Source organism: Mobula birostris, chromosome 2, assembly GCF_030028105.1.
Source record: "Mobula birostris isolate sMobBir1 chromosome 2, sMobBir1.hap1, whole genome shotgun sequence".
NCBI classification, from domain to species: Eukaryota; Metazoa; Chordata; class Chondrichthyes; order Myliobatiformes; family Myliobatidae; genus Mobula; species Mobula birostris.
In genome coordinates this window covers 198,779,354-198,789,616 of record NC_092371.1, presented here as the reverse complement: position 1 = coordinate 198,789,616, position 10,263 = coordinate 198,779,354, and positions in this window count along the sequence as shown.

Sequence of the window (10,263 nt, the reverse complement as noted above, 5' to 3'; positions counted from 1 at the left end):
AGGCCGTGGATAGACATGTCAGAATGGGAATGGGATGTGGAATTAAAATGTGTGGCCACTGGGAGATCCTGCTTTCTCTGGCGGACAGAGCGTAGGTGTTCAACAGCAACTTTGATGTGTGTTGCAATAAGAGTTTGCCTGCAAGTCACAACAGCAGCAAACTTCTCACAAGGGGACAAGTTCAGGAAGCAATCAGGAACCTGCCCATCTGGAACCACATTGAACATTATTTATGCTGCATTTTGACCACAATGTAAAGTATTCTTTCACCACTCAGAAGTCTTGAACAATGTCAGTTGTTAGACACTATGGGACATCATTCTTAAAATTGGCTGAACACAGAAATTTGCTGTAATCTTAACTATAGAGTCATATAATAATAGAAAAGTACAGCACAGAAACAGGCCAATCCCATGATCCCACTCAACTCCATACATCTGCCTTCTCCCCATATCCGTTGATGCCCTGACCAATCAGGAAATGATCAACTTCTACTTTAAATGTACCCATGGACTTGGCCTCCACCGCGGTCTGTGGCTGAGCATTCCACAGCTTCACCACTCTCTGGCTAAAAGAATTCCTTCTTACCACCATTCAGGGCCTCTACCTTGCCGAGGCACAGCGACAACTCGCGGATACCTCCTCTTACTTACCCCTCGATCGTGACCCCACTAAGAAGCACCAGGCCATTGTCTCCCACACCATCACCGACTTTATCCGCTCAGGGAATCTCCCACCAACTGCTACCAACCTTATAGTTCCCACACCCCGCACTTACCGTTTCTACCTCCTACCCAAGATCCACAAACCTGCCTGTCCTGGCCGACCTATTGTCTCAGCTTGCTCCTGCCCCACCGAACTCATTTCTGCATACCGCAACACTGTTTTATCACCCCTTGTTCAATCCCTTCCGACCTATGTTCGTGACACTTCTCACGCTCTTAAACTTTTCGATGATTTTAAGTTCCCTGGCCCCCACCGCTTTATTTTCACCATGGATGTCCAGTCCTTATATACTTCCATCTCCCATCAGGAAGGTCTCAAAGCTCTATGCTTCTTTTTGGATTCCAGACCTAATCAGTTCCCCTCTACCACCACTCTGCTCCGTCTAGCGGAATTAGTCCTTACTCTTAATAATTTTTCCTTTGGCTCCTCCCACTTCCTCCAAACTAAAGGTGTAGCTATGGGCACCCGTATGGGTCCTAGCTATGCCTGCCTTTTTGTTGGCTTTGTGGAACAATCTATGTTCTGTGCCTATTCTGGTATCTGTCCCCCACTTTTCCTTCGCTACATCGACGACTGCATTGGCGCTGCTTCCTGCACACATGCAGAACTCGTTGACTTTATTAACTTTGCCTCCAACTTTCACCCTGCCCTCAAGTTTACCTGGTCCATTTCTGACACCTCCCTCCCCTTTCTAGATCTTTCTGTCTCTGTCTCTGGAGACAGTTTATCCACTGATGTCTACTATAAGCCTACTGACTCTCACAGCTATCTGGACTATTCCTCTTCTCACCCTGTCTCTTGCAAAAACGCCATCCCCTTCTCGCAATTCTTCTGTCTCCGCCGCATCTGCTCTCAGGATGAGGCTTTTCATTCTAGGACGAGGGAGATGTTTTCCTTTTTTAAAGAAAGGGGCTTCCCTTCCTCCACTACCAACTCTGCTCTTAAACGCATCTCCCTCATTTCACGTACATCTGCTCTCACTCCATCCTCCCGCCACCCCACTAGGAATAGGGTTCCCCTGGTCCTCACCTACCACCCCACCAGCCTCCGGGTCCAACATATTATTCTCCGTAACTTCCGCCACCTCCAACGGGATCCCACCACTAAGCACATCTTTCCCTCCCCCCCCTCCGCATTCCGCATGGATCGCTCCCTACACAACTCCCTTGTCTATTCGTCCCCCCCATCCCTCGCCACTGATCTCCCTCCTGGCACTTATCCGTGTAAGCAGAACAAGTGCTACACATGCCCTTACACTTCCTCCCTTACCACCATTCAGGGCCCCAAACAGTCCTTCCAGGTGAGGCAACACTTCACCTGTGAGTCGACTGGGGTAATATACTGCGTCCGGTGTTCCCGATGTGGCCTTTTATATATTGGCGAGACCCGACGCAGACTGGGCGACTGCTTTGCTGAACATCTACGCTCTGTCCGCCAGAGAAAGCAGGATCTCCCAGTGGCCACACATTTTAATTCCACATCCCATTCCCATTCTGACATGTCTATCCACGGTCTCCTCTACTGTAAAGATGAAGCCACACTCAGGTTGGAGGAACAACACCTTATATTCTGTCTGGGTAGCCTCCAACCTGATGGCATGAACATCGACTTCTCTAACTTCCGCTAAGGCCCCACCTCCCCCTCGTACCCCATCTGTTACTTATTTTTATGCACACATTCTTTCTCTCACTCTCTTTTTTCTCCCTCTGTCCCTCTGAATATACCTCTTGCCCATCCTCTGGGTCCCTCCCACCCCTTGTCTTTCTTCCCGGACCTCCTGTCCCATGATCCTCTCGTATCCCCTTTTGCCTATCACCTGTCCAGCTCTTGGCTCTATCCCTCCCCCTCCTGTCTTCTCCTATCATTTTGGATCTCCCCCTCCCCCTCCAACTTTCAAATCGCTTACTCACTCTTCCTTCAGTTAGTCCTGACGAAGGGTCTCGGCCTGAAACGTCGACTTCACCTCTTCCTACAGATGCTGCTTGGCCTGCTGCATTCACCAGCAACTTTGATGTGTGTTGCTAGAATTCCTTCTTACCTCTGTTCTAAAAGGTTGCCCCTCAATTCTGAGGCTGTGCCGTCTAATTCTGGATACCCCAACCATAGGAAACTTCCTCTCCATATCCACTTTATCTAGTCCTTTCAACATTTAGTAGGATTCAATGAGATCCTTCCCCTGCATTCTTATAAATTTCAGTGAGTACAGGCCCAAAGCTGCCAAATGCTCCTTATATGTTAACCCCTTCATTCCCAGAATCATCCTTGTGAACCTTCTCTGGACTCTCTCCAATGACAACACATCCTTTCTGAGATATGGGGCCCAAAACAGTTTATAATACTCCAAGTGTGGCCTGACTAGTGTCTTCAAAGCCTCAGCATTAACTGAGTGTTTTTATATTCTATTCCCCTTGAAATAAATGCCAACATTGCATTTGCCTTCTTTACCAGAGACTCAACTTGGGAGTCTTGCATGAGGACTCTTAAACATAGAAACATACAAAATAGGTGCAGGAGTAGGCCATTCGGCCCTTCGAGCCTGCACCGCTAATCAGTACGGTCATGGCTGATCATCCAACTCAGAACCCTGTACCTGCCTTCTCTTCATACCCCCTGATCCCTTTAGCCACAAGGGCCATATCTAACTCCCTCTTAAATATAGCCAATGAACTGGCCTCAACTGTTTCCTGTGGCAGAGAATTCCACAGATTCACCACTCTCTGTGCGAAGAAGTTTCTCCTCACCTTGGTCCTAAAAGGCTTCCCCTTCATCCTCAAACTGTGACCCCTCGTTCTGGACTTCCCCAACATCGGGAACAATCTTCCTGCATCTAGCCTGTCCAATCCCTTTAGAATTTTATATGTTTCAATCAGATCCCCCCTCAATCATCTAAATTCCAGAGAGTACAGCCTAGTCGATCCAATCTTTCATCATATGAAAGTCCTGCCATCCCAGGAATCAATCTGGTGAACCTTCTTTGTACTTCCTCTATGGCAAGAATGTCTTTCCTGAGATTAAGGGACCAAAACTGCACACAATACTCCAGGTGTGGCCTCACTAAGGCCTTCTACAACTGCAGTAGTACTTCCCTGCTCCTGTACTCAAATCCTCTTGCTATGAATGCCAGCATACCATTCGCCTTTTTCACCGCCTGCTGTACCTGTATGCCCACTTTCAATGACTGGTGTACAATGACACCCAGGTCTCGCTGCACCTCCCCTTTTTATAATCGGCCACCAATCAGATAATAATGCCCTTTGCACCTCTGATGTTTGAATTTTCTCCCCATTTAGATAATAATCTGCACTAGTATTCCTTTCACCAAAATACATTATCATACATTTCCCAACACTGTATTCCATCTGCCATGTTTTTGCCCATTCTTCCAATTTGCTTAAGTCCTGCTGCAATCACATTGCTTCCTCAGCACTACCTCCCACATTTTTGGTATCTTCTTCAAACTTTGCCACAAAGCCATCAACTCAATTATCTAAATCACTGGCAAACAATGTGAAATGTAGCTGTCCCAATACAGACCCCTGAGGAACACCATATGTCATTGGCAGCTAAACAGAAAAGGCCCCCTTTATTCCCACTCACTGCGTACTGCCTGGCAGCCATTCTTCTATCCATGTCAGTATCTTTCTTGTAACACCACAGGATTTTATCTTGTTAAACAGCCTCCTGTGAGGTACCTTATCAAATGCCTTCTGAAAATCCAAGTAAATAACATCCGCTGCCTCTCCTTTGACCACCCCGCCCATTACTTCCTTGAAGAACTCTAACAGATTTGTCAGGTAAGATTTTCCTTTGTAGAAACCATGTACCTATCCAAATTTCTCTTAAAGATTGAAATTGAGCTCGTATGTACTTGTATCGGCAACTCGTTCCACAATCTCATGATCCTCTAAGTGAACAAGTTTACTCTCATGTTCCCCTTAAACTTTTCACCTTTTACTTTTAACCCTGGACCTCTAGTTGTCGTCCTACACAACCTCAGGGGAATAAGCCTGCTTGTATTTACCCTATCCATACCCCTCATAATTTTGTAGACCTCGATCAAATCTCCCCTGCTGGACCAAAGAAGATCTTATTTTATTACAGACAGGTATCAAGCAAAACTCTGTCAATCCCCCAGCACATTTCTCAGTCTTTTTCACTGCTTTGCCCAATAAGATTTCCCCTGAAGTGGATCTATTCTGCAGGACAAAGGGAAAAGTGTTTAATCTATATCACCTTCACTTCAGAAGCAAGTTTATGCCGACTTTAGTCATCGAGTTGCAGTACACAGGCAATCTTGCATGTTCACACATTTGCAGCTCAAATTATCAGTGAAGCAATTTTTAAAGCATACTTCAGGACAAGCCTTGCACTTAAAAGCTACCAATCAAAAGTTTATAGCACTTTAACAAATTGTTAAACAGAAGTTCTTTACGTCAGAATTGTGCAACACAACATCTTGACAAAAAAGGTTCTTGTGAGATTCTGGGAAACATGGACAACTTCCCATTCCATGGGAGCCACTTTTAAACAATGGGTACACAGTGCCGATGAGCACACCATTTCTTCAATCGATTAGCACAGCATTTGGAGGTCCAAAGGAAAGATCAATATCTTAAAGGTGGAAAAAAGCTTATGATCTACGAGAGAACAGGGATCCTTGTGCTTCTGTGCACATGGTTAACTTACAGGAGGTACCTCAAAGCAATGGAAAGTTACCACTAACATCCTTTCTACAAATCCTCCAAATTAGTTATCAGTATAAGCACACCAATGGCGGCATCATTTTCCAAGTTAACAGCCCCAACATAGAGGCCCAATTTAGATCCAACAGTTAGGCCACTTTATTTTCATGAATAATGTTATATAGCTGAATCAGACACCCTACTCAAGGTTAGAGATTTGAGATTCAAAGTTCTAAGCAGATTTATTAACAATGTACATATATGTCACCACACCATATACAAAACTGAGATTCTTTTTAAAATGCTTTTATTAAGTATGTAGTTATACTCAATAAATCCATTAAAAATAATCTCAGGATTGTGTATGGTGACATATCTATACTTGGATAATAAATTTACCTTGAACTTCGAACTTTAAATCTGGAATTTTGGATCTTGAATGGGGTGTCTCATATTTATCACGTGTATGTAGAAACACACAGTGAAATGCATAATTTGTGTTAACAACCAACAATACCCAAGGGTATGCAGGAAGCACACCATGTGGTGTCAAGTGTCACTATACATTCTGGTACCAACGTAGCATCCCCACAATGCTCAGCCGGACAACACGGAACACAACAAAACAGAACATAACAAGCGACAAGTGAACAACAGCAAACCAGGCCCCATTCCTCCCTCCCTCCCACCCACACACATACACAGTTGTCCTACTCCAGGATAGGCTGTCTTCAGCCTCCAGCGGACGTGATCTTGCAGTCATTGGACCTTCTGCTTTGTTTGGCTGTATTCATGTATGGTTGAAAGATTTGAACTTCAACTTCAACTTCCTCATTGGCTCACAGAGATTCATAGACTTGGCTATTGGCCAATGTTCCTCAACTTACAGACTTGCGATTTGACTGTTAGGCCTCGAGCTTCAGCATTGACCCCAGAACCTGCCGATTACTGAATACTAGACCTCCAAATTCACTCTTGCTGATCCACGAGCCCTGTGTGTATTCGGACCTCATTCTTCCTGCCCACATGGAACTCCAGCTCTGGAACCCACTGACAATTCATTGACCCTGGGGGGATCTCCAAACATCTGACCATAGATGCCCCAAGTCCACGTCATTGGCCTTCAAATGTGGAGCGGGGGATTAGACTCTGGCCTTACAGTCAACTTCCCCCACATCCTTGTCATTAACTCTTAACCTGACCCCACTCCTCTCTGTTCCCAAAACCAGCTGAAATAAAGAATGAAATCTGAGCCGTGAGCTTGATGGAGACCACGTGTCGTTACCATCCAAGCACTTTCATGGGAAGAAATACTTAGATATTCTTAAAGCCTGTTTGAAAAATGTGGAACATCCTCAACAACTTGTCGAAATCCCTAGCCCATGACAACTGAAAATTTAGGAGTATTCAGGACTGCACTGAACTCCACTGATGCATTTATCGAGAGTACAGCAATGTCCAGTTTAAACTACAAGTGAAACATACCACTGACCCAATTACTCATTTGCCAGATGTCTCTTGTACCTGTAGCATAGCCTGTGCATCCACATAGGCTTCAATAGTAATCTTCATTCCTGAGGGGCTGCTTATGATGAAGGAGTCAACAGGACATGAAGAATCTACAAATAGAAATGACACAGGTCACCCAAAAGAAATCCCTGTGAAAGTGGATATATACAGTAAATGAACATATACCATCACAACAGCAGACATGGAAGAGATTGGAAAGGCACATGACAGGGTTAAATCTGTAATGATATTATGCGTATCATGATTTTCTGCCACACAAGTTCCTTTTACCCATTAAACCCCATGCTATAAGTGAAGATGCATTCTTATGGAAAATTTTTGTTTCATATTAAACTTTTATTTCAGTGATGACAAAGTGACCCACTGCTGATACTTGACAACTGAGACCAACATTAGACTAGGGGAATGGACAAGGCTTGTACAGTATGAACAAGATATTTTGTCAATTTTTAATTTTTAGTCCCTCATGACCTGGGACAATAAGATTTGGAAATAATGTCACTGCGTCAATTGCATTGGCAGTCGGAAGAGAGATATGACCGCTCTAGTCTGATGACACGTGAACAGCCATCTCAAAGTGCAGTGATGCCAACTTCTTCATTTCCAAGGCCGTTTAAAAAATGCGCCTCATCCTGGTTCCCCATTTCTTTGTTGCCACCAAAGGGCTGAATTGTTTTGGTAAAGTGTTTTGTGCTATATCCCCATGGTTACAGCACTAGGTAAATTGTACTGTAATTGTTACTTCTACTTCGTAAAATGCTGGAATTCCTCCAGCATTTTGTATGTATTTCTCATGACTTCCTGCGTCTGTAGAACCTCTTGTGTCCATCATTTGCCAAATAATGGTCACCTTTACAGGTAGAGGCCAGAATGCATAACATGGCAGTAACAAGTTGGATGAATGAGAGATGAAACTTCAGACCAAGACTCAGATCCTGACCTTGATTTCAAGTTAATATTGTCCCCTGCCACAATTCTTCCTGATTTTCGACATTGTCAAAGTACCACGTTAATTTGCAAGAGGAAGATTATGTCATGTGGAAAGATTGGAACAATTCTGCTATAATGCAACAAGGAATGACTCCCAATATTGGATATGATGTCACGTTTAGAGGTGCCATTGTGAATGGCGGGAGGGGAGCATTTAATTACAGATAAGATAGTTGTTTGATAAGATAGTCAAAGCTGTGGCAACTATATTTGACTATATGAAAAGAATTTTCATGGCATGTATGCGGAGGTGTTCAGAACTAATGGGACAGTTCCCGAATTCTGCAGTACGATCAGAAAAAGACAAATTTCTTCCCAGAGTATATTCTTTTGTTATTTTATTTGCTTAAGATGTTAGATAATAGGCTGATTACTGTAAAGGTATAACTATTACATGACTGAAAATATTCCTTCAGCTATAGTAAGGTAGGGAAAAAGATGACAGCTTTTGGAAGAAGTTACTGACATAGTTCTCTTTGCAACTGTTTCTTAAAATTGATATATTGCATTTAAATGGAACTTTCTGCTCAATGCATAATACTAGTAAAAGCAATACATAGTAAGTTTATTATCTCACAAAGTTATTTCTTTACTTTTATCATCTATGTCAAGAATGAGGCGTTACATTTTGAATGAGAGATATTCTCTTTGAATATTAATAACAAGCAAAACAACTCCACACTATCAGATATGGCATTTATATCAGTTACAAGTAATCCTATTCCTATTCAATCTAAAAGTACGCAAAAGCGTTACATGTTTTTACTTATCTAAAATAAAAAATGTTCATGTAGCCAGTTTCCATTTACAGCAAAACTCAGTGTAGGCTCGCAAGTGATTGAATTTTTTGTAGACTTCAAATGCTCCTTTGAGATCACAAATGGAAGTCCTTATTGAAGTTTGGCTGAATTTGAGGATGAAGTGCAATTTGAATGGATTTCTATATTTTTAAATCAGTTTTTCATCACTCGTGTATTGTTGATTTAAAATCCATATCTCCATTTAAAGCCTAATGGGGAAAGCTACCAAGTTGTGTATTGGAAGAAAGCTATTGGTAATTTTTTGTGGTAATTTTGAATTAGATGCTGGTACAACATTGCACATTTCAATAATCATTATTCTTCACCACAACCTTGTTCTCCAAGGTAAAGAGCCAAATATCTAATCCTGTTATCAGACAAATAAATATAAAGTAAATAATCAAAAGATAATTCCTAACTCTAGAAAATGTTTATAGATTAATACAGCTTTAACTAGTCAAAACTAGTGTAAAGAGTTTTGTTTCAATCTGCATGATTAAGGAGTCATCACCAAATTCTCAGGTGCATTTTAGTGTGGGGAATAAATGTATCCACAGACACCAGTAATGTAATTGAAGTCATTTTATGCTTCTATTCTCAATGAGATATAACAGTTAAATATACAACATGATGAAAGATAAACCAAACAACAATTTCAAACTCATCTTGGAAACAATACTTAAATAAACCAAAGTTAACTAACGCTTGACATTTTGTTTCCTTCCTAGTTTTGAAATAGTATATTGTTAACAAAAACCATATTAGAAGGTTGGTACATACAGAAGCTAAAAATTTTATTAAGAACTGTACTAAGATAATCATCAAAGACATGAGTAAATGATTTGCTGTAGAATTTCTTGTTTTCCATTCTTCATTATCTGTTGGGGATGTAATTCTTTTAAATTAATAATAGTAATGCACTTTAAGATATAAAGTAATATATAAATACACTATTTAGCACATCTGCAAGGAGCACTGCCACAAGTAAGCAGCACGCAGGCCGTGCTCTCTTCTCATTGCTAGTATTGGATCCCACATTATCAGAATCATCAACAGTTACCCTTCAACTATCAAGCACTTGAACTAGTGTAGATAATTTCCCTCGCCTCAACACTGAACTGATTCCACAACCTATAGAGGTACTTTCAAAGACTCTACAATTCATGTTCTCAGTAGTATGTACGTATGTACATATGTATGTATATATATATTTATTTATTTATTTTTAATATTTGCACTGTTTGTCTTCTTTCACACAGTGGCTGTCAGTTTTTGTTTGTGTGTAGTTTTTCATTGATTCTATTGTATTTCTTAGTTCTACTGTGAATGCCTGCAAGAAAATCAATTTCAGAGTGGTATATGGTGACACACGTGCACTTTGATAATAAATTTACTTTGAACTTTGAATTCATAAGTCTTAGAGAAAGTTGTAACTTGCAATAGGTAATCTTAGAAATTGGATTAGAGAAAACTTACTTTCTTCCATATTTATTGATAAATTTTGTATGACTATGATTCTGGGAATGTTGTGAAGT